The sequence below is a fragment of the Somniosus microcephalus genome, chromosome 3 (genome assembly GCF_052327205.1).
Source record: "Somniosus microcephalus isolate GS21.2 chromosome 3, FLI_Smic_1.0, whole genome shotgun sequence".
NCBI lineage: Eukaryota > Metazoa > Chordata > Chondrichthyes > Squaliformes > Somniosidae > Somniosus > Somniosus microcephalus.
The window spans coordinates 121,057,065-121,078,860 of record NC_140989.1 but is presented as its reverse complement, the minus strand read 5'-3'; the positions used below and the strand labels follow the sequence as shown (position 1 = coordinate 121,078,860).

The 21,796-nt window shown below is 44.4% G+C and overlaps 1 protein-coding gene across 1 annotated transcript in view; it reads right to left on the bottom strand.

Annotated features, from left to right (window-relative positions):
- sod2 (superoxide dismutase 2, mitochondrial) overlaps positions 1-9,582 on the bottom strand; it is a 50,108-nt gene extending 40,526 nt beyond the window's left edge. Inside the window, exon 1 of the mRNA XM_085981547.1 lies at positions 9,547-9,582. The gene's annotated coding sequence lies outside the window, so the exon portion shown is untranslated. The remainder of the gene's footprint in view (positions 1-9,546) is intronic.
- Positions 9,583-21,796: the final 12,214 nt, after the last annotated feature.

The following is a 21,796-nucleotide window of genomic DNA, read 5'->3' as shown; positions in this document are numbered from 1 at the left end:
TGATTCGTGTACAAATCCCTCTGCATACTAACATTTACTAGTCTGAGCATTGAAAAAATGTTTTGCTTTCCCATTCTTCCTACCAGTGGATAATTTCACACTTCTGCACATTATACTCCATCTGCCACTTCTTGCCCAATCACTTAACCAGTCAAGATCCCTTTGCAGTCTCTCTGCCTCCTCCTCACAGCTTATTTTCCCTTCTAGCTTTGTAGCATGAGCATACTTGGATACATCACACTTGGTTCCCTCATCCAAGCCATTGACAGATTGTAAATAGCTGAGACCCAAGCACTGATCCTTGCGGCACTCCACCAGTTACATCCTGCCATCCCGAAAATGACCCATTTATTCCTACTCTCTTTTCTGTCCGTTAACCAATCCTCAATCCATGTTAATATATTATTCCCAATCCCACGAGCTCTAACCTTGTATAATAACCTATGTGGCACCTTATCGAATGCCTTCTGAACATCCAAATATACTACATCCACTGGTTCTCCCTTATCTCCACTGGTTCTCCCTTATCTACCCTGCTAGTTACAACCTCAAAAAACTCGAATAGATTTGTCAAACACAATTTCGCTTTCCTAAAATAGTGTTGACTCTGTCTAATCGTTGATTTTCCAAGTGCCCTGTTACTACGTCCCCAATAATAGATTCCAGCATTTTCCCCACTGATAACAGAAAATGCTGGAAATACTCAGGCCAGGCAGCATCCGTGGAGAGAGAAACAGAGTTAACGTTTCAGGTCTGGGACCCTTCATCACTGTTTCTCTCTCCACGGATGCTGCCTGGCCTGCTGTGTATTTCCAGCATTTTCTGTTATTTCGGATTTCCAGCAGCTGCAGTATTTTGCTATTATTTTCCCTACTGATGTCAGGCTAACTACGAATGAAGTGAGATCAAGTATTTATGCAAATTAAAATTAAACTGTGAAGGTATGCACACCAGAAATACTGTTGCTGCAGCAGTACCTCCAGTATGTAAAAAAAAAGGAAACATTACACATCACCTAGGCACCAGATTTGGACATAGCAAAGGCACACCCAGCCCAGTCATCCTCACTAACATCTGGGGACTTGTGCCAAAAGTAGGAGAGCTGTCCCACAGACTAGTCAAGCAACAGCCTGACAGTTATACTCTCAGAATCCTACCTTTCAACCAACGTCCCAGACTCCTCCATCACTATCCCTAGGTAGGTCTTATCCCACCAGCACAGTGGTATACAGTCAGTAGGGAGTGGCCCTGGGAGTCTAACATTGATTCCGGAACCCATGAAGTCTTATGGCATCAAGTCAAACATGGGTAATGAAACCTCCTGCTGATTACCACCTACCACCCTCCCTCAGCTGATGAATCAGTACTCCATGTTGAACGCCATTTGGAAGAAGCACGGAGGGTATCAAGGGCACAGTATGTACTCTGGGTAGGGGACTACAATGTCCATCAAGCCAGGGGACCAACCTGGTCAAACGACAACACAGGACTACATGCATGCTAAACAATGGCAGCAGAAGCTATAGACAGAGCTAAGCAATCCCACAACCAACAGATCAGATCAAAGCTCTGCAGTCCTGCCACATCCAGTCATGAATGGTGGCGGACAATTAAACAGTTAACAGGAGGAGGAGGAGGTTCCATGAACACTCCTATCCTCAATGATGGCAGAGCCCAGCATACCAGTGCAAAAGACAAGGCTGAAGCGTTTGCAACCATCTTCAGCCAGAAGTGTAGAGTGGATGATCGATCTCTGCCTCCTCCTGAGGTCCCCACCATCACAGAAGCCAGTCTTCAGCCAATTCGATTCACTCCACGTGATATCAAGAAACAGCTGAACACACTGGATACAGCAAAGGCTATGGGCCCCGACAACATCCTGGCTGTAGTACTAAGATTTGTGCTCCAGAACTAGCCACGCCTCTAGCCAAGCTGTTCCAGTACAGCTACAACACTGGCATCTACCTGACTGTGAAAAACTGCCCAGGTATGTCCTGTCCACAAAAAGCAGGATAAATCCAATCCGGCCAATTACTGCCCCATCAGCCTACTGTCAATCATCAGCAATGTGATGGAAGGTCTCGCCGACTTTGCTATGAAGCGGCACTTACTCACCAATAACGTGCTCATCAATGATCAGTTTAGGTTCTGCCAGGACCACTCGGCTCCAGACCTCATTGCAGCCTTGGTCCAAACATGGATAAAAGAGCTGAATTTCAGAGGGGAGGCGAGAGTGATTGCCCTTGACATCAAGGCAGCATTTGACAGAGCGTGGCACCAAGGAATCCTAGTAAAATTAAAGCCAATGGAGATCAGGAGGAAAGCACTCCACTGGCTGGAGTCATAACTAGCACAAAGGAAGATGGTTGTGGTTGTTGGAGGCCAATCATCTTGGCCCCTGGACATCGCTGCAGGAGTTCCTCAGGGCAGTGTCCTAGGCCCAACCATCTTCAGCTGCTTCATCAATGACCTTCCCTCCATCATAAGGTCAGAAGTGGGGATGTTTGCTGATGATTGCAGAGACTTTAGTTCCATTGCTAACTCCTCAGATAATGAAGCAGTCCGTGCCCACATGCAGCAAGACCTGAACATCATTCAGGCTTGGGTTACTTGTGCGACACGAATGGTTACTTGTCACTCAAGTGCCAGACAATGACTATCTCCAACAAAAAAGAGCATCTAACCACCCCCCCCATCGACATTCAGTGGCATTACCATGGATGCCATTCCTTCATTGTCACTGGATCAAAATCCTGGAATTCTATCCCTAATAGCACTGTGGGAAGTACCTTCACCACACGGACTGCAGCAATCTAAAACCTTGTGTCGAGTGTTGGTTTAAAATACTCCACAACAATTGGTGTCACGAACAGGGTCCACAAGGACGGAAGGCACAGGCGAGTGAAGCTGAGCCAAAAATGTGAGTACTTTTAAATACCACGTACAGTTAGGGCAAGGCAACACTGTCTCGTGTCCACCGCCCCTTTGGAATCAAAGAACTAAAAGGTTTGAATCGACAAGTCAAGCGGTCTTGGGGTTAGGATGAAACGCACGGAAGTATAGGCATGGTATGAGTTGCAAGTAGTAAGCATACCTCCGACAACAAATTACCCGAACAAAATTTTTGCAAGTAGTGCATTAACTTTGGAGAAAAAGTCTAAAGCATACTTCTGACAATTCGAAGTTGCAAGTAGTGCTAAGCATACCTCTGATAATTCGCCAGAACAAAATTGTTGCAAGTACGGTCTCACTCTACGAGAGTAAAGTAAGGGACGTACCGCTGACAACAATTAACCATGGGAAGTGAAAAACTCGAGTGGGGACCGGTGGGGTCTTTGACACGCTATTTAGCAGACAAAAATAAAAGATTAATTGACAAAATGGTTAAAAACGATTGGCAATCGAACGACCCACCGGCCAAGCAAAGAGAATGGTGGGCTAAAGAAACAAAATTAAAAGGAAGAAAAGGCCATCATTTTAGTGGCTCACTCATATGAGTTGAGTAGACGTACTCGAATTTGGACCAAAAACGGGTGCCAAAATTGTACCAGAGTACCAGTAATTTAAGAAAGTGAATAGGGAAAAAATTTAAAGTTTTATCGACACAGATGATATCAGTTTCTGTCCAAAACAAGTAAAATCCAGGATTTGCTGAGTGAAAGGAATCAGGAATGCTGGAATCTCAGTTTGTGTGAAAGTGTTAAAAGTGTGGCAGTTTTCTGTCTTTGAAAAGAAAATGTCTGTTGTGTTTGTGTAGCTCCATCCACTCTTGTACAGAGAGCTAAAAGCTGTTTAACCCTTTGAAGACTTGTCTTGAATGATGGACAAGCGTGTGTTGTTTTAAGTTTGTTAATTGTTTTACAAAAGATAAGCTTCAGCCTTGAAGTCACAGTTGCCATTGTGCCTGGAAGAAAATGAAGCTATGGTTTCTTTCTTTTTCAAGTGAAACTGGTTAGGTAAAAAAAAAATTTGATCTGGATTGGATTGGAGTTATCAGGTTAATTAACCTATTAAAACCAGACTTTTATTGTGGCCACAGTGGAATTCTGGTTGGTGTAAATTTGTGTAGACCGCATTGAATAAGATATTTAATGGTCTGAAACCAGACTTTAAGATATTTACAGTCTTGGATATAGCGAACGGGTTCTGGTCCATACCATTGGCAGAGGAATCACAAGGGAAATTCGCCTTTACTGTCAGGGATAGACAGTATACATGGACCAGAGTCCCACAGGGGTTCCACAATAGTCCAAATATATTCCACCGTGTACTGAGTCAAGCCTTAGACAAGTTAGACCTATCACAGTACCAGAGCGCCCTACTCCAATTATGTCGATGACGTAATGATTGCATCAGAGGATGCCAAAGGACACATGGGAGCAGTACTAGCCACCCTCCAGGCACTTAAGAAAGCTGGCTTTAAACTGAACCCCAAAAAGTCACAGGTTGGACTGTCCAAAGTAAAGTATCTAGGACACGAAATTAGCCAGGGGTATAAGGCACTCCCGCAGGAACGAAAGGCAGCCATAAAAGACATGCCAAGGCCAGTGACCGTCCGGGGAGTGAGGAAAGTGTTGGGACTATTGAACTACTGCAGGAATTTTATATCAGACTTTGCAGGGAAATCAGAGCCGATTCAACGATTAGTTAAAAAGGGGGGAGGCCCGCCACGGATAAGATAGAATGGGTATCGGAGCAGGACGAGGCTTATGCAAAATTTAAAGCAGCCCTGACGTCTGCACCTACACTAGGATTGCCAAATATAGTCAAACCATTCCATATATATTATAGTATAGACAGGAACTTCTATAATGCTGTAGTCACCCAAGAATACGGGGCAGATATGAGGCCAATTGCCTATTACTCCACCTAACAAACCCCCGTGGCTAAAGGAATGGCGAGATGTGTGGCGGCCCTCGACTGCGCCGCATGGGCGGTGCGGATATGCGAGCCCGTCACTATGTCAGGACAGCTGATATTACACAAGCAAAAGTGTGGACCTGCTAAACACAGGCAAAATGAAGGCTTATCAGACAGAAGGAGGGCGGCTTGGGAAACAGTATTGATACCCAAGGACAGATTAGTCCAGATTATAAGGGAACATAGCATTCCCTCTGCGGGGTTGACTCTATCAGAGGGTGAGGCACACGATTGTCAGTTAGTAATCGAAGTAGTGGTCAGAGGAACCGTATCAGCATCGCCCCTTGAAAATCCTGAAAACACCTTTTATGTTGACGGATCTCGCCGATATATAAATGGGGAGCCCCACACAGGTTGGGCAGTAGTATCCGAGAACGGAAAAACAGTCGCAAAGGGAGGGCTTGAAGGAGGAACCTCAGCTCAAGTAGCAGAACTAGTGGCTCTCACGGAAGCATTGAAATTGGCAAAAGGAAAATGAGTAAATATATACACACACACACACACACAGATAGTAGATATGCGTTTGGGGTAGTACATGATTATGATAGCGTGGAATAGGAGAGGACATGTAACCTCCGGAGGAGGACACACAGCATGAGGAGGTAACAGTGATTAAAATAAAGGCACACCATAAGATAGTGAGCGAGCAACAAAAAGGAAATATGTTAGCTGATCAGGCAGCAAGAGCAGCAGCAGACACAGAGATGCCTACACCAATAGCAGCAGGTAGAATAACAGCAGAGGAAGTGAACATTAAAAGAATCCAAGAGGAGACCGAAATGGAGGAGCAGGAGCAGTGGACAAAGAGAGGTGCAGCCAGAGGTAGAGATGGAATATGGAAAAAGGATCACAGGGTGGTAGCCCCTCACTGTATCCAGGAGAATTTGTTGAAAATGTACCATGAGCCAGACCATTGGGGGGGGGGGGGGGGGGGCAGAATGGCATGATAGGTAGGCTAAGTATAGATTGGTGGCGGAGTGGAATGGAACAAAACAAGATGTGGCAAGATACTGCATCATCTGTGGACAACACAACCCAGGTAGGCCCATAAAGGTTAGAATGGCCCACCAGCCACGACCCAAAGGCCCCTGGGAAAACCTCCAGTTGAGTAGGGGTCCAGTAAAGTCTAACAGTAGAGGGAAGAAATACTGTTTTGAGATAATAGACCAGTTTACAAGGTGGGTGGAAGCATTCCCTACCAGAGACTGTAGTGCTCAGACTGTGGCCCGAATATTTGCATACATGATACCAAGATGGTGGGTCCCGTTGCAAATAGATTCAGATCAAGGTACCCACTTTACAGGAAAGGTAATGAAAGAAGCTTGTAAGCTACTAGGAGTAAGACAGAAGTTCCATATCCCCCATCATCCGCAAAGCTCAGGCATGGTAGAGTGAATGAACAGAACCCTGAAAACAGCCTTAAGCAAGTCCATTAAGAAATACATACAAACATTGGATAATCAATTGAAGGAGCTCAAACAAGAAATTAAAGAACAAGACATCAGAGATAAAAATACACCAAGCAGGGGGCCTCGGAGCCCCTACCCAAGGTGGGCGAGCAGGTATTTGTTAAAATATTGCCAGAGAGATCGGGATTCCCACCTAGATGGACTGGGCCATTTGAGGTTATCATGACCAGTGATGCATATGCATGTATAGATATGATGAGGGGAAAGGGTAGATGGAAACATTGGACACAATTAAAACAATACAGCAATAACCCATCTGATCTTAAATCCCACAGGAACAATGGAATAAACACCGGAGATAAACTAACCTCTGGTGACGACCAGGCTTCTGCTTAATTTACAGGGAAACTTCACCATGAAGGTGGGATTACTGCTGGGACACGAAATAAGCGAAGAGACATCCCACATTACACGACAAGTACATGATGAAGAAGCACAATGTTTTAATGGAACAATCACATTCGGAGTCTCATCCACGGCTCCCAATACACAGAAAGAAGAGACAAGCGAACCGAGGATGCTACAATGTCCAGATATGAAACCTGGACCTATGAATGGACTAGTATTATTTACCGAGGGAGAACAATTGTATGGTAACGAGACACGAAATTGTACCGGTGTTAATAAACTTAACTATGTTACAATGGCCAGGATATTATGAAAGGTTTACTAAAACTAGAGAATTGTATGCATATATGATAAAGAATGTAATTAATCAAGCTGCTGATGTGACAGGGGCTACTAATTTTAGGGGACATGCTGCATTCCACCAAAGGATTAAGAGGAGCTTAGGAATCGATATACTCACGGGAATAAACACGGGGACATCATTCATTAATGCCCTAGATATACAAGAAGTCCAAAGTAGTGTGGAACGACTACAAAAGGGTATTACAACAGATTTTAGAGAAGGAAACTGGTTTGGTTCGACAAGGGTCAGAGTTAGGAGCACATACGATAAGGAAATTACTCGAGGGAATCAAGGTTATAGAGGGCCATGCTAGCATTATCAACAAACTAAACCATAGAGATGTGGAACCGGCAAAAGACAGGGTAGGGAGAAGCTTGTGTCATGCCTATGGCCAATGGATCACCGGACAGTTAAAACATAATCTGGCACAGATACAGCGAGGAGAGGTACCAGACTGGATTAACAGCACACAGCTCTATGGCATGAGCCAGAATCCGTGCCCTCCGAGTGCTTGCATCCTCAAAGGGATGACCAGAGTATATCCAGCGACACAAAAATGTAAAGCAGAAGTGACAGCAATGATAGGCATGGTACTCCGGATACCAATGGTGGGACTAGACATGACTCCATACCCACAGTACCAGGTAATAAACATAGGAATAGTAAGGAGTGAGACTTACCTCCAATACTATCCAATTGATACCTATGCCATCAGGAAGAACGGAACTATGAAAGGAGTCTCCCTAAGCTTATACATGTGGTTTAACTTGGGCAAGGACCTGTTGTGTATGTACCTTTAAGAGAATAACTGGTCTCAGACTGCAGTACCGGCAGTGACCACCCCTGTATAAAAGGCGCTAGAGAGCCTCTGTTTGTTAGTTTCACTATTGACTTCCACCAGTAAAGACTTGTTTGTTTTCACTCCTGCTGGTCCGTGTCTCAATCATTCACGGACTTAACAGGACCAAGTACCAAAAGGGGGGATTGCAGTGGAGAAAGAGTTAAACTGACATCGCTGGCAGTTTCATTGAATAGTGTAAGGACTATCATGAAAGACCACATCCATAAAGATGCGGTCAAAGATAGCTGATCTTGAGAGATATAAAACAATTAAATGGAGACAGGATGTCCAGCATTTCAACTGCCCATAAGAACTTTATTACCTAGGTTACATTCCAAGGTATCTTTTAATTAGCATTTAGCAATTTGAGTGATTGATTGAGGAGGCAGCTTATACATGTTTATATTAAGATTCGTAACCAATCCGTGAAGGTGCATGCAGGCCAAGATCCAATCAGGTGGCAGGAATGAATTTAACATGAGGTGGCCATGCTTATTGTGATGTGTAAAAATGTAGTGTTTTCTGTAACAATTTGGAAAGGTCTAGCTAAGACAGAGCAGACTGCTTCCCCACCGGTGCAATAAAGACAACTTGACTATCGATCTAAAACCTTGTGTCGAGTGTTGGTTTAAAATACTCCACAACAAACCCCAAGCAAGATGTCTTTGACCAAGCACTCCCTTTGTCCTGATGACTCCTTTAAGGGGTCCAATAATGTAGAGTAGCACAGCACTCACTTTTATAGGTGAAGTCCTGAGAGAATTTCCAGAATAAATCTCGTTAAGAATGTTGGTGAAGTCTTGACAAAAAGTGTCCCAGAAAATACTCTTCAAACCTCCAGCAGCAACTGAACAGTAAAAGGTACCTTTAAGTAGTGCGCAAAATCCTGCAACGAGTTGTTTACGCCCAATCAACTGGTCGCTGTTAGGAAAGGGTATTAGGTTAAGTGCAAGCCACCAAAATGCCGTGCAGCCTCTTAAAATGAGTGCAGCAGGCAACTTAAGTGGCAATGGCCCCTCAACAATCCTCCAGGTGGTCGTTTCTAGCGCAAGCTTCAACTTCATCAAGATGGCATCTTGTGCCAAATACGGGCTAAACCTGCGTTTCAGCTCAAGACCCCCATCTTGGCCACCTCAGAGGCTCTCTAGCACCTGAAGGAGCAGTCGAAAATCACCCCGCCATCTTGTGCATGAGTTATTAAACCAAAGCCTCATCTGGCGGTTCAGGATGAAAGATCCTATGGCACTATTTGAAGAGGGGTAGGGAGTTCTCCTGGCCAACATTCTTCCCTCAACCAACACTACCAGTAACAGACTCATCTCATTTGCTGTTTGTGGGACTTTGGGTACAAATTGGCTGCTATGTTTGCCTACAAAACATCCTGAAGACTTCATAAAATGATATACAATTGCAGGTTCTCTGTTGGATGTGAACACCTAAACAAAAAGACCTAAAAATAGTGAACTTTGAAAAGGGATTAAAACCCACAAACTGACAGACAGATGGGTTCTCCTTGCAGGGTATAACCAGGGACTGTGAACAAGAGATATTGAGTTGAACAACTGGAATCATTAGAACAAGTGTTATTTGGCTTTAGTGAGTGCCAGTTGATAATTATTACTCACCTCAGTAGCACCTGGTGAGGCTGTCTCAAGTGTAGTTGGCTTGGTAATTTGTATGGGAAAGAGAAAAAGATTCAGTCACATCTGGAACTAAATACAGAAGCTGAGGCCATACACAGAAGATTCAAAGAAAAAAGTGTGGGTTTGGAAAACCTCATGAGCAGTGTCAAAACATAGGAAACGTTAACTCTGTTTCTCTCTCCATACATGCGGCCTGATCTAAGTAGTTCCAACATTTTCTGTTTTTATTATAGGAAAGAGGAGTGTTAATTTGAACAAATGTTGCTTCATTGGTTATAGCTGACTATGATCAGGAATGAAAGAAGAGTAAGAAATGAAAGCAAATTATTACAGGAAACTTCGCGATATCCGGCACCGAGCTGCTGCCGATCTATCAAAACTTCCGGATAGACCAGCGCTAATGTTGAAGGATACGGAGGTTTTCATCTCCGTATCTGACAACAAACACTGTTGCTTAGCAACAGCTTGTAAACACTCGGCCCAGCTTGGAAGCGTCTCTGAAGCTGTTGCTAAGCTACAGAAACGCTTTCCAGAGCCCGACTTAAAAAAATGCTAGAAGAAAAAAAACCTAACCAAAACAGCTGCTGATTTCTGCCGTTAGATCGAGGTTTCCGGACATACAACCTCCGGATAAACCAAAGTTTCCTGTACATGAATGCAGCATAATAAATGAGTTAGATGTACAAATACAGCTTAAAGGATATGATGTAGTAGCAATGAGAGAGATCTGGGTACAAATTGGGAGCTAAATATTCTAGGCGATAAGACCTTCAGAAAGGACAGGGAAATTGGGAAATGGGGGTGGGGGGGTGCAGGGGGAGCAGTGATATTGATAAATACACAAGGACATCAGTAAGGGTGAACAGGCAATTGAAACAGTATGGGTAAAACTAAGGAGCTGTAAAGGATACATGACTCTAGTGGGAGCTGTCTATTTATACTACTGCGGTCAGGTCTGTAGAGATATCAGGGAAGCATGTAGCAAAAATAAACATGTTTATAACAAGAGATTTTAATTTTCCCAGACTGGGAGAAGCAGAATAGCTCAAGTAATAAAGGCAATTAATGTTTAGAATGTATTTGGGACAGTCTTCTGGAACAATGTTTCTCATTGGATAAGGCCACACTAGACTCAGTAATGAGTAATGAATTAGAATTGGTTAACAATCGGACTGTAAGGGAACATCTTGCATATAGTGACCATAATATGATTGAATTTGATGTTCGGTTTGAGGGGGGAGAAGCAAAAATCATAAACCAAGTCTTCAAATTTAAGTAAGGCAAACTTCGAAGGTATCTATCTAACTATATATATATATATATATATATATATATATATATATATATATATAAATAAAAGAGCTCTTCTGTCTGTCTGTCCCGATGTCTGTCTGTCTGTCCATCCGTTCTCTATACGTTTGAAAGTTACAGAGCGTACCGACGCGCGCGTCGCCTCAAAAGAAAGCTTGCGATTCCGGACCGGTCATCGGCGTATTTACGTTTCGGCCGGACAAAAATCCCGCCCGCGGTATCCCAAAAACGTTCAGCATTCCGCTCATTAGCATCTCATTAGCGACCGTGTGACGTCGAGGTCTTCCTACAGTTGAGTGTCGAGTGACTCGACGATTGACCAGACGATTGACCAATCCTACGCTTCGGTGACCTGACCGGTCGACCAATCGGTGCGTGTGTGGGCGGGCCTTATCCTTCTGAACCGAGGTGAGTGGCCGCCATCTTGACTTTCCACGATTTTTTCCTCCACACTTTCTGTGTGTTAGGGAACTAAGGTAAATATTTCAATTATGTGTTAGGCAATTAATTAACAATTTATTTGAGTTTTATATTGTGTTTAGCAACCCCCCCCCCCACCCTCCTCACCCTCGCGCAGGGGGGACTCGGGGGCCTGAAGCTGAAAAAATTTCTCCTCTCTCTCTCTTTCTTCCCTCTCTCTCTCTCTCCTTCTCCTCTTCCCTCTCTCTCCTTCTCCTCTTCCCTCTCTCCCCTTCCCTCTCTCTCCTTCTCTCTCTACTTCCCCCTCTCAGGTGTCGCGGACGGAGCGCGGGCGCGCCGCCCGAAGTTTCCCGCTCGCTAACGGCCTTGCCGGCTCCCGCGGGCCGCTCGCACTGACCGCGCATGCGCCGCCCGCACTCGCGCTGCCCGCCCGCCCGCAGCGGCCGTCCATCAGCCGCGCGATACGCGGGGGACCTCAGCAATGGCACCGGACCTCAGGCGCTAGGCAGGGGGAGGGGCCGGAGAGAGGGACAGAGGGGAGTGGGGGAGCGGGGAAGGGAGGGGAAGGGAGGGATAGGACAGGGAGAGGACATGACAGGGAGAGGGGGGACACACAGGGGCAGGGAGACCAAACGCCCCAAAATTGCCCTCGCGCCCCAAAATTGCCCTCGCAACGCGGGGCTCCCCAGCTAGTATATATATATAAAAAGAGCTCTTCTGTCTGTCCCGATGTCTGTCTGTCTGTGTTCTCTATACGTTTGAAAGTTAGAGCGTACCAACGCGCGCGTCGCCTCAAAAGAAAGCTTGCGATTCCGGACCGGTCATCGGCGTATTTACGTTTCGGCCGCACAAAAATCCCGCCCGCGGTATCCGAAAAACGTTCAGCCTTCCGCTCATTAGCATCTCATTAGCGACCGTGTGACGTCGAGGTCGACCAATCGGACGGCGGGTTCCTTCCTACAGTTGTGTCGAGTGACTCGACGATTGACCAATCCTACGCTTCGGTGACCTGACCGGTCGACCAATCGGTGCATGTGTGGGTGGGCCTTATCCTTCTGAACCGAGGCGAGTGGCCGCCATCTTGATTTTTCACGATTTTTTACCCACACTTTCAGTGTGTTAAGGAAGTAAGGTAAATATTTGAATTATGTGTTAGGGAATTAATTAACAATTTATTTGAGTTTTATATTGTGTTTAGCAACCCCCCCCCCCCCCCCTCCTCACCCTCGCGCAGGGGGGACTCGGGGCCTGAAGCTAAAAAATTTCCCTCTCTCTCCTTCTCCTCTGTCTCTCTTACTTCCCCCTCTCAGGTTTCACGGCGTCGCGGACGGAGCGCGGGCGGGCCGCCCGAAGTTTCCCGCTCGCTAACGGCCGCCGCGCCGCCCGCACTGACCGCGTATGCGCCGCCCGCCCGCAGCGGCCGTCCATCAGCCGCGCGATACGCGGGGGACCTCAGCTCCGGTCCGTCCCGGCCTCAGAACCCGACCGCGCCTTAAGCGCTAGGCCCCGCACGGCCGCTATCGCAACGGCACCGGACCTCAGGCGCTAGGCAGGGGGAGGGGGAGACCGGGGAGGGGAGGGGGAGACCAAGCGCCCCAAAATTGCCCTCGCAACGCGGGGCTCCCCAGCTAGTAAGAAATAAATTGACCGCAGTGCACTGGGCTGAGCTATTAATGGGTTAACCTACAGATAAACACGGAGGTTTTTGGTAAAATACAAAACCGGTACCATAACCCACAAATGCAAAAGCTCCACTTGTGCAGTTAAGCAACCATGGTCAACAAATGTGGCAAGAGACAATATCAAGCTAAAAATTACACAAATGCAAGGAAAGGTTGAAATCCAGCAGACTGGAAGAACTATAAAAAAGAGTAAGAATTAGGAGGAGGCCATACGACCCAGCGAGCCTGCTCTGTCGTTCAATAAGATCATGACTGATCATCAACCTCAATTCCACTTTCCCGTCCAATCTCCATATCCCTTGATTTCCCATAAGTCCAAAAATCTATTTATCTCAGCCTTTCATATACTCAATTCAGCAGCCACAGCCCTTTGAGGTAGAGAATTCCCAAGATTCACAACCCTCCGAGTGAAGAAATTTCTCATCTCAGTCCTAAATGGCCTACCCCTTATCCTGAGACTACGCCCCCTAGTTCTAAACTCTCCAGCCGGGGAAAGAACCTCTCAGCATCTACCATGTCAATCCCACCTCAGAATCTTGTATGTTTCAAAAAGATCACACCTCATTCTTCTAAACTCTGGAGTATAGGCCCAGTCTACTGCAATAAGAGAATAGACCAGATGAATGCGTTACTGGAGAGATGGTGTAGGAGGGAGGGTTTCCTGAGGCATTAGGACCAATTCTGGAGAAGGTGGGACCTGTACAAGCTGGATGGATTGCACCTCGGCAGAACCGGGACCAATATCCTTGCAGGGGGGGTTTGCTAGTGCTGCTGGGAAGGATTTAAACTAGTTTGTCAGGGGGCTGGGAACCTAACTGTGGGCCCAGAATGGAGAAAAACAAAGCTGGAAGTGCAAGTTAGAAAAGTAGTCAGCAAAACTAGTAGGGAGCAGAAACAAAGGCCAACAGTAAAGAGGGTCAAAGTGCAGAAAAATATTAAACAGGCAAAGTTGAAGGCAGTTTATCTAAATGCACGTAGCATTCGCAACAAGGTGGATGAATAAATGGCACAAATAGAAGTAAATGGGTATGATGTAATTGCCATTACAGAGACATGGTTGCAGGGTAACCAAAGCTGGGAACTGAATGTTCCAGGATACTCAACATTTAGGAAGGACAGACAAAAGAGAAAAGGAGGTGGCGTAGCACTGTTAATAAGGGATAAGATCGGTACGGCAGAGATAAAAGATCTTGGCTCGGCAGATCGTGATGTAGAACTGGAATCAGTTTGGGTAGAGCTAAGAAACCGCAAAGGGCAGAAAACATTGGTGGGAGTTGTGTATAGGCCACCAAACAGTAGTGGATCAATCAAGAAATTAGAAGTGCATGTAACAAGGGCAATACGGTAATCATGGGGGACTTTAATCTGCATATTGACTGGGCAAATCAAATTACAGGAAACTTTCGATTTACCGGCACCTAAATAACCGGAAATCTCGGTTAACCGGCAAAATTCAGGAGTAGGTTCAGGTAAGTTTTACTTCATATTGTACTTGCCTTCCTCGATCTGTTGCTGTGCAAGGGTGTGGCTGCAGCTGTTGCGAAGCTACAGAGACACTTGGAACTTGTGGCCATTGTTCTGAACCTGTTGCTAAGCAACAGGGTTTGTTGCTTTATATGGAGCTCTCAGCTCTCCGTATCTTTTACTATAGCTTTCGGTTATCCGGAATTCTTGATGAACCGGCACCACGTCGGTGCCGGATTAAAAAAAAGTTTCCTGTACCACTAATGGTGTGGAGGACGAATTACTGGAATGTATGTGAGATGGTTTCCTGGATCAGTATGTTGAGGAACCAACCAGGGAACAGGCTATTCTGGATCTGGTACTGTGTAATGAGAAAGGGCTAATCAATAATCTTGTGGTAAAGGGGCCTTTAGGGACAAGTGACCATAATACAATTGAATTTTACATCAAGTTTGAGAGTGATGTAGTCCAATCTGAAACTAAGGTCTTCAATCTAAACAGAGGAAACTACAAGGGTATGAGGGACAAGTTGGCCATGGTAGATTGGGAGACTACACTAAAAGGTATGAAGGTGGACAAACAATGGCTAATAGTCAAGGAAATAATGCATAATTTGCAACAAACATATATTCCTCTAGGGCATAAAACCCCAAAAGGAAAAGTGATCCAACCATGGCTAACAAAAGAAATTAAAGCTAGTATTAACTCAAAAGAGGAAGCTTATAAAGTTGCCAGAAAAAGCAGTCAGCCTGAGGATTGGGATCTTTTTAGAAATCAGCAAAGAGCAACCAAGAAATTGAAAGGAAGGGAAAATGGAATAGAAACATAGATTGGAGCAGGAGTAGGCCATTCGGCCCCTCGAGCCTGCTCCGCCATTCAATGCGATCATGGCTGATCGTCCAAATTCAGTACCCTGTCCCTGCTTTCTCCCCATACCCCTTGATCCCTTTAGCCTTAAGAAATATATCCAACTCCTTCTTGAATATATTTAATGAATTGGCCTCTACTGCCTTCTGTGGTGGAGAATTCCACAAGTTCACCACTCTCTGGGTGAAGAAATTCCTCATTTCTGTCCTAAATGGCCTACCCTTTATCCTTAGACTGTCACCTGGTTCTGGACTCCCCGACCATTGGGAACATCCTTCCTGCATCTAGTCTGTCCAGTCCTGTTAGAATTTTATAAGTTTCAATGAGATCACCCCTCATTCTTCTAAACTCCAGCGAGTACAAGCCCAATCGAGCCAATCGCTCCTCATATGTCATTCCTGCCATCCCAGGTATCAGCCTGGTGAATCTTCGCTGAACGCCTTCCATGGCAAGAACATCCTTCCTCAGATACGGCGACCAAAACTGCACACAATACTCAAGATGTGATCTCACCAAGGCCCTGTACAACTACAGCAAGACATCCTTGATCCTGTACTCAAACCCTCTCGCTACGAAGGCCAACATACCATTTGCCTTCTTAACCGCCTGCTGCACTTGCATGCTTACCTTCAGCGACTGGTGCACAAGGACACCCAGGTCTCGTTGCACTTCCCCTTCTCCCAAATCTATTGCCATTTAGATAATAATCTGCCTTCCTGTTTTTGCCACCAAAATGGACCACCTCACATTTATCCACGTTATATTGCATCTGCCATATGAGCACAAACTAGCGAAAAATATAAAAACGGATTGTAAAAGCTTCTATAGGTATGTGAAAAGGAAAAGACTGGCGAAGGTAAATGTAGGTCCTTTATAGTCAGAGACGGGAGAATTTATAATGGGGAATGAGGAAATGGCAGAGAAATTAAATAAATACTTTGTTTCTGTCTTCACGGAGGAAGACACAAAAAACCTCCCAGAAATACGAGAAAACCAAGGGTGTGGCGAGAATGAGGAACTTAAAGAAATTACTTGTAAAAAAAATAGTATTAGCAAAATTAATGGGGCTAAAAGTCGATAAATCCCAAGGACCGGATGACCTACATCCTAGGTTTTTGAAAGAGGTGGGATAGTGGACGCATTGGTTGTCATCTTCCAAAATTCTATAGATTCTGGAATGGTTCCTGCAGATTGGAGGATAGCAAATGTAACCCCGCTATTTAAGAAAGGAGGGAGAGAGAAAACAGGGAACTACAGACCTGATAGCCTCATATCAGTAGTTGGGAAAATGCTGGAATCTATTATAAAAGATGCAATAACTGGGCACTTAGAAACTAATAGTAAGATTGGGCAGAGTCAACATGGATTTATGAAAGGGAAATCCTGTTTGACAAACCTATTGGAGTTCTTTGAGGATGTAACTAGTGGAGTAGACAAAGGGGAACCGGTAGATGTGGTGTATTTGGATTTTCAGAAGGCCTTTGATAAAGGTCCTACACAAGAGGTTGGTGAACAAAATTAGGGCACATGGAATTGGGGGTAATATACTAGCATAGATTGTTTTCTGTCTGTTAACCAATTCTCAAAGAGTAGGGATAAACGGGTCTTTTTTAGGATGGCAGGCTGTGACTAGTGGGGTACCGCAGGGATCGGTGCTTGGGCCCCAGCTATTCACAATCTATATCAATGATTTGGATGAGGGGACTAAATGTAACATTTCCAAATTTGCTGATGATACAAAGCTAGGTGGCAGTTGTGAAGAGGATGGGAAGAGGCTTCAAGGGGCTCTCGACAGGCTCAGTGTATGGGCGAGAACATGGCAGATGGAATATAATGTGGATAAATGTGAAGTTATCCATTTTGGTAGAAAAAACAGAAAAGCAGAGCATTTCCTAAACGGTGAAAGATTGGGGAATGCAGATGCTCAAAGGGACCTGGGTGTCCTTGTACATGAGTCACAAAGTGAATGTGCAGGTGCAGCAAGCCATTAGGAAGGCAAATGGTATGCTGGCCTTCATTACAAGAGAATTTGAATACAGGAGTAAAGAAGTCTTACTCCAATTATATAGGGCCTTAGTGAGACCACACTTGGAATACTGTGTACAATTTTGGTCTCCTTACCTAAGGAAGGATATACTTGCCATAGAGGGAGTGCAACGAAGGTTCACAAGATTGATTCCTGGGATGGCGGCACTGTCGTATAAGAGATTGAGTAAACTAGGTCTGTATTCTCTTGAATTCAGAAGAATGAGAGGGGATCTCATTGAAGCATACAAAATTATTACAGGGCTTGATAGGGTGGTTGCTGGGAGAATGTTTCCCTAGGCTGGGGAGTCTAGAACCAGGGGCCACAGCCTCAAGATAAAGGGTAAGCCATTCAGGACTGAGATGAGAAGAAATTTCTTCACACAGAGGGTGATGAATCTTTGGAATTCTCTACCCTAGAGGGCTGTGGAGGCTCAGTCATTGGGTATATTCAAAACAGAAGTCGATAGATTTCTGACTAGTAAGGGCAGCAAGGGATATGGCGATAGGGCCGGTGAATGGAGTTGAGGCAGAAGATCAGCCATGATCTCATTGAATGGCAGAGCAGGCTCGAAGGGCCGAATGGCCTACTCCTGCTCCTATTTCTTATGGAAAAGCTGTAGTAACAGACCACGAACATATATTATGGAGCAGCTTCTCAACTTTCAGTTAGGCACTTTACAGCCTTCCAGCCTCAATGAGTTGAACAATTTCAGATCATAACTAGCGGTCCCACTTTCTTGGACAGCAGAAGCTGGTAATGGTTCTGCTGTAACCATTTAAATTTCCTCTGAACCCATCTTTCGTTTATTTACTTTAACAGTACCACCCTCCTTTTTCCCTGCTTCTGTACTTGCTTATAAATTGTTAAATCTCTAACTTAGAATCATGCAGCACAGAAGGAGGCCATAGTTGAAAGTGCTGCTAGCTTTCCCCTATTCTGGACTGAGATGTGCGACTCCATGGAGCCAAGAAACATCCATGTCTCAGTTAAACAATTGAGAGTTAAGATTTGGAAAACTTTATTATCTTGGATCCAGTTTAAAGTATGTGTAATTTATTGCTGGTTATCTATGCTGATGTCAGGCTAACTGGCCTGTAGTTCTGTTTTCTCTCTCTCTCCTTTCTTAAAATAGCAGGGTTACATTTGCTACCTTCCAATCTGCTGGGACCATTCTAGAATTTAGGGAATTTTGAAAGATCACAACCAATGCATCCACTATCTCTGCAGTCAACTCTTTCAGAACCTGAGGATGTGGGCCATCAGGTCCAGAGGATTTGTCCACTTTTAGTCCCATTAGTTTCTTAAAATAATTAATATCTGTAGAGAAAAAGTATTTAAGTTCCTCACTCTCATTAGCCCCTTGGTTCCCCACTATTGTCGGTGTGCTTTGTCTTCTGTGAAGACAAATACAAAATATTTGATGAAAGTCTCTGCCATGTCCTTATTCCCCATTATAATTTCTCCTGTCTCAGCCTCTAAGGGACCAACGCTTACTTTTGCTACTCTTCCTTTTTACATACTTGTAGAAGCTCTTGCAATCTGTTTTATATTTCTTGCCAGTTTACTCTCATACTCCATTTTCTCCCTTACCAATTTTTTGGTCATCCTTTGCTGGTTTCCAAAACTCTCCCAATCTTCAGGCTTACTACTATTCTTTGCAACATTATAAGCCTTATTTAATCTAATACTATCCATAAATTCTTCAGTTAGCCATGGATAGACCACTTTTCTTGGACTTTTTATTTCTCAATGGAATGTACATTCATTGAGAATTTTGGAATGCTTCTTTAAAGGTTTGCCACTGCTTATCTACTGTCATACCTTGTAATTTAATTTCCCAATCTACCTTAGCCAACTCACCCCTCTTACCCATGTAATTGGCTTTAAGTTTAAGACTCTTGTTTCCAACTGATCTATTTCACTCTCAAATTCAATGTGAAATTTTATCATATGATCACTCTTCCCCAGAGGATCCTTTACTATGAGATTACTAATTAACCCTGTCTCATTATACAATACAAGATCTAAAATAGTCTGTTCCCTAATTGTATCCCATAAACAATGTCATGAAACCAAAAAAAAGCAATGAGAGGTGCAAAAAGGGAGTATGAACAAAAACTTGCAAAAAAGATACTGAAGGCAATAGCAAAAGTTTTCATAAATATGTTGAGGGGGGTATGGGAATGTGGGCCCATTAAAGACAGATGCAAGTGATACTATAATAGACAAGAAGGAAATGACAGACTTATTAAATGAATACTGTACTTTGCATCTATTTTCAAGGAAGAGGACAAAATACCAGTGGTACAAAGGAACTCAAAAATAAGGTGGGGGGGAATTAATTGGATTTAATACAAGTTAAAAAAATGGTAATGGAGAACTTAAGATAGACAAATCTACAGGACCTGATGGTTTCCACCTTAGAGTATTAAAATTAACAGGTAGAGAAATGGCAGGCGAGTTAGTCATAATTTTCCTGAAGCTGCGTAGATTTGTGCCGTTGGATTGGAAAATTACAAATGTTACTCCTTTTAAAACGGGGGGGGGGGGGGGGCGGGTGCGCGAAACCAGGAAATTACAGGCCTGTCAGTTTAACATCAGTTATGGGGAAGTTACTGGAATCAATTGCAACGCTGTCCTGGCCAGCCTCCCATCTTCCACCCTCCACAAACTTGAGCTCATCCAAAACTCTGCTGCCCATATCCTAACTCGCACCAAGTCCTATTCATCTACCACCCGTGCTCACTGACCTACACTGGCTCCCAGTCCATCAATGCCGCAATTTTAAAATTCTCATCCTTGTTTTCAAATCGCTCCATGGCCTTGCCCTTCCCCGTCTCTCAAATCTCCTCCAGCCCTACAAGATCTCTGCACTCCTCCAATTCTGGCCTCTTGCGTATCCCCTATTTTAGCCTTTCCACCACTGGCAGCCGTGCTTTCAGCTGCCTAGGCCCTAAACTGTGAAATTCACTCCCTAAACTTCCCCGCCTCTCACTCCAAATTTAAGACGTTCCTTAAAATCTACCTCTTTGACCAAACTCTGTCCTAATACCTCCTTATGTGGCTTGGTGTCAATCTTTGTTTGATAATGCTCCTGTTAAGCGCCTTGGGACATCTTACTATGTTAAAGGCGCTATACAAATGCAAGTTGTTGTAGTATCAGACAGTGTGACTGAGTGCAAACAAGTATGAGCTGATCAAAGAGAGTCAGCATGAATTTGTGAAGGGTAGGTCATGTTTGACTAATCTAGTTGAATTATTTGGGCAGGTCACTAACATGGTGGACAGGGGAGTGTCTGTTGTCTAGATGGACTTCCAGAAGGCATTTGATAAGGTTTCACACAAAAGATTACTAAAAATAAAAGCATTCGGAATTGGAGGCAACCTTGTGGCATGGGCTAGTAATTGGTTGGGAGGTAGGAGACAGAGAGTAGGGATAAAGAGAGTGTACTCTTGATTGGTGGAATATGACAAGTGGAATTCCCAATACCCACAAATCTGTACTGGGGTCTCAGCTTTTCACCATATACTTCAATAACTTGGAAAAAGGAATGTAGAGTAGCATATCCAAGTTTGCAGATGACAGACACCAGGTTACAAGGCACAGTAATTTGTGTAGATGGGATCAAGAAGTTACAAAGGGACATAGATTAAGTGAGTGGGTAAAACTGTGGTAAATGGAGATCACTGTTGGGAAATGTGACATTATCCAGTTTGGATCCAAGAAATGCAAATAAGAATACTTTCTTAATGGCGAGAGACTAGAAATTGCGGAGGAGCAAAGGGGGGGCGAGTGTCCAGGTACACAACCTCTAAAGCTAGTGCATAGGTACAAAAAGGCCAACAATGTATGCTTCAATTATACAGGGTCTTGGTCAGACCCCGTCTGGAGTATGGTGTTCAGTTTTGGGCACCGAACCTCTAAGGATATACTGGCCTTGTAGAGGGTACAATGCAGATTCACCATAATTATACCAGGGCTTAAAGGGTTAAATTATCAGGATAGGCTGCATAAACTTGGTTTGTATTCCCTCGAGTTTAGGAGGTTGAGGGGTAATCCAACTGAGGTGTTTTGAATGATAAAACAATTCAACAGAGTAGATACAGAGAAGCTATTGCCTCTGGTACAGGAATCCAGAACAAGGGGGCACAGAGGTAGGCCATTCAAGAGTGCAATCAGGAAGCATTTTTTTTTGTGAAGCATAGTGAAAATCTGGAATTCACTACCCCAAAAGTCTGTGGATGCTGGGTCAACTGAAATTTTGAAGACTGAGATGGACAGTTTTTTATTAGGCAAGGGTATCAAGGGATAGGGATCAAAGGCTGGCAAAGGGAATTGACCTACAGACCAGCCATGATTTGACTGAATGGCAGAACAGGCTTGACTGCTGTCATTCCTATGTTCTATGTACTGGGACTATCCTCTTGCATTGATTCTGGTTACTTTTTATTCACCTAT